The 3,298-nt window shown below is 44.2% G+C and overlaps 1 long non-coding RNA gene across 1 annotated transcript; it reads left to right on the top strand.

Moving 5' to 3' along the window:
- Positions 1-368: 368 nt before the first annotated feature.
- On the top strand, positions 369-3,298 carry LOC307025954. The gene is made up of 2 exons (XR_013804308.1): positions 369-2,870; positions 3,026-3,298. It is a non-coding gene; the product is annotated as an uncharacterized lncRNA (long non-coding RNA).

Genomic DNA, 3,298 nt, shown 5'->3' with positions numbered 1-3,298 from the left:
TGAAATTACACTTACCAGTTCTGAAGATTTATTGGTATCCTGCCGACAACGCCAATTTGTGGGGGAAACTTCTGTGTAGCGATGCAGTGGGAGTCACCGACTCATGAAGGAGACACGGGAAGAGCAGGAGCATTGATGTCAAACACTGACAGGAGCTTCGGCCGGAGAATTCACATCACAAGTCCAAGAGCCAGAGGTTCTGACTTCACGGTAGAGTTGCCACGTCAAATCTGAAGAACTCTACCTCAGACCCATGTATTTAGCTAGTTCAGAGAGAATAATCAACATGCTGCATAACAAGATATAACACCTCTATCAGCTGACGCCAACAGGCAGGAACAGGGAGACAGTACACAGAGCACAGCAGCCAAGGTTACAGGTGCGTGTGCTCAGTCAGAACTGATAAACTTGGTCAAAGTTATGGACCTTGGACAATATTTCCCCAACAAGTTTCATAGTTTTTAAATCTTATTTAACAGCTCTGCTGCCATCTAGCTAACTGAGCCACTCTGTTAAAATCCTCTTTAGATAAGATAATACTTTATTGATCCCAATTTGAGAAATCTTTTATATTTATGATATCAAATCTGTAGTCATGTACAGCCTGATAACATATACGATCATGGTTATAGAACCCAGCATCTTTGATCAACTAAGCCACAGCACTTTTCATTCTCAGGAGGTAAAGGAGTTAAATAAAGAATCTTTAAACAAGAATATTAGAGATCTCTATAAAGAACATTTAAGGTAAGACTTAAGAGAGACTTTTCACCTCTTTTTATGAATGTACATTTATAAATATAGTCAAAGTCTTTGGTTATCCTGAAAGAATAACATCGCGTCTGAAGAGGACTTTTAAGTTTATCTTGTAGTGCCGAGAGATAGGGAGTCAGAGGCGTTGCATCGAAGGTGCAAAGTTGTCTTTAATAGAGAGCTGCAAAGGACATGTTGTCGGGTCGCAGCCCGGGACGACAAGAGGAAGAGCCAGGAGGGCACACAATATATGGAACACACAACAGGTCCGTGTGGAAACAAAACCCCAATTGTAGTTCCATGTGTGAATTATGAACCAGTGTATCAATACGTGGTCACCACACAAGCCCCCCCAGAATTCAAATATGGCAAAATAAATCCTTGCGTCCGTGGAGGAAGCACCACAGGGGCCGAGGAGGGCGGGGTCGCAATTGAGGACCGGGCCATGGAACGGGCCGACGAAAGGAGGCCGCATGAGAGGGTAGGGACCCTAACGAGGGCGAGGGCACCCCCACCGGGGGCGGGCCGGAACGGCCCGTTGTAAGGGGGCTGCAGTAGGTGTCGTGGCGAACCCAGCAGGAAAAAGCGCTGCCCGGCCGCAGGCGAAGGCACGGCGGCGGCGGGCATGAAACCTCCGGAAGGACGGAGCGGAATCCCAGGAAGGCAGGAGCAGTCACCCCGGGAGGAAGGAGCCGTGGACAGGGGAGAAGCCAGACGGAGCGCCGTCCGAAGCTGCTGTCGAGGCCAACCGTGAGCCGCGGTAAGAGGAGAGGCCAGGCAGGGTCCCGGAGCGCGCCACCCACGGGCCAATGAAGGCATGGGCGATGTCCGAAACCGCCGAGGCGAAGGAAGAGGCCAGGCAGGTTCCCGGAGCGCGCCACCCACGGGCCAATAAAGGCATGGGCGACGTCCGAAACCGCCGAGGCGAGACGGGGTCCAGAAGCGTGCCACCCAGGCGCCGATGAGAGCGCGGGTGGCGTCAGAAGCCGGGTGATTCCGCCGAATGGTGACCATTTCCGTCCCCAGCATATTAAATGTATAAAAACAAGTAATAATATAAAATAAATTACATTTTATTATTAAACAAATCACCATACACATGAATCCTTGTAGAAATGAAAGATTTATAATTTTTTTATTATAAAAAGGCATCCAAAACACCTCGAAACATAGCCTTTGTTGCCTGTCCCCACAGCCAAACGCTACATTTTACCTCAATGCATAATGAATAAAATCCTTCCAAAATCTTTTTTTTTTTGCATTTAAGTGTGACTACATACTCTATCTACACTTTAAAAAAACATTTCTTATAAAAACTTAATTCAATTTTGGTTAAAATTCCCATTTTAGTCGCGTCCCAAGGTTTTCACTCAGTGCTGTTACCTAAACACATTTCCCCCTCTGAAAATTTTGGAACATTCCATCGCTCTCATGTTCAGCAGGAAGTGACATCATTTGGATCATTTGAAAATCATGGGAAGATCAAAAGTAAGTTCTCTCATTCATTTTTCCTTAAATTTAATGATATTGTAGCTGTGTCAGAGACGGTAAGTCTCAGAGTTATGTCCTGTTACCTAAATTATCTGTAAGATGGTATTTGTTGAAAAAAAAGTGAAATATTCAGTTAAATCTTAAGAATGTCCTCTGTGTGCTCAAGCTATTAGCATAGATGCTATGTAGCTAGATTTCACACAATTGCTAATTTAATGCTAAAAACTCATTGCCGTTACCCTCATTGCTGTTACCCAAAAAAAGTAACAGCACTGAGTGGCGGTAACAGCAATGAGTAGTGCCCTCTTTTATATGAATTAAAAGAATGCATGAATGTAAAGAGTATAATGAATGAATTAATATTATCGCGCACGACGTGACGCAGATCCAGAGAGGAAGGCAAGATATTTAGAGAAGGAAAAGGAAAAGTACAGGTCAGACCTAAAATCAGGCATAAGGAAGAACATTGGTGATGTCAGTGCCAGAGAGCAGCGGAATGTTCGCAGAAAGTGGAGGGAGACGTATCGTAGGGTGAAAGAGAGAAAAGGGGCACTGCAGGACCTTGTCACTCCTCCACACAGCCCTGAGCCAGCACAAGCTGTAGATGTGCAGCCCAGCTCCTCAAGGTTTAGTTTTCATTTGTTTATGTGTGTTGTGTATTTGTGTATCTTTCTTACAGTGCTACGCATAACCAGTTATTACAGTATAGTTACAAAGTAGGCAATGGAAACATTCAAGCTAACATGCAATGTGTATTTATTGTGATGAACTTGTGTTTTAGACAACGGGATGAAGGACGGCGAAGGACCAGGAGAACCAAATATAAATTAGAAAAACAAATTGAAGAGTTACAGGGTCTTCTGACTCAAGAAACAAGAAGAAAGGAAAAATATAGAAAACAAGTACAACGGTTGAAAGGGAAAAATGAGTCTCCACGAACAAAACTCAAAAGAAAAATTAGAGAGCTTCCATCTGCGACCATTCGAAAGACTCTTTTTTCATCATGCTTTGATTGACAACATTAGGAACAAGTTAAAAAATGCACAGGGGGAGA

This window comes from Notothenia rossii, assembly GCF_949606895.1.
Source record: "Notothenia rossii genome assembly, chromosome: 12".
Taxonomy (NCBI): Eukaryota; Metazoa; Chordata; class Actinopteri; order Perciformes; family Nototheniidae; genus Notothenia; species Notothenia rossii.
Note: the sequence above shows the minus strand (reverse complement) of the source record. Positions and strands in the feature narration are given on the sequence as shown.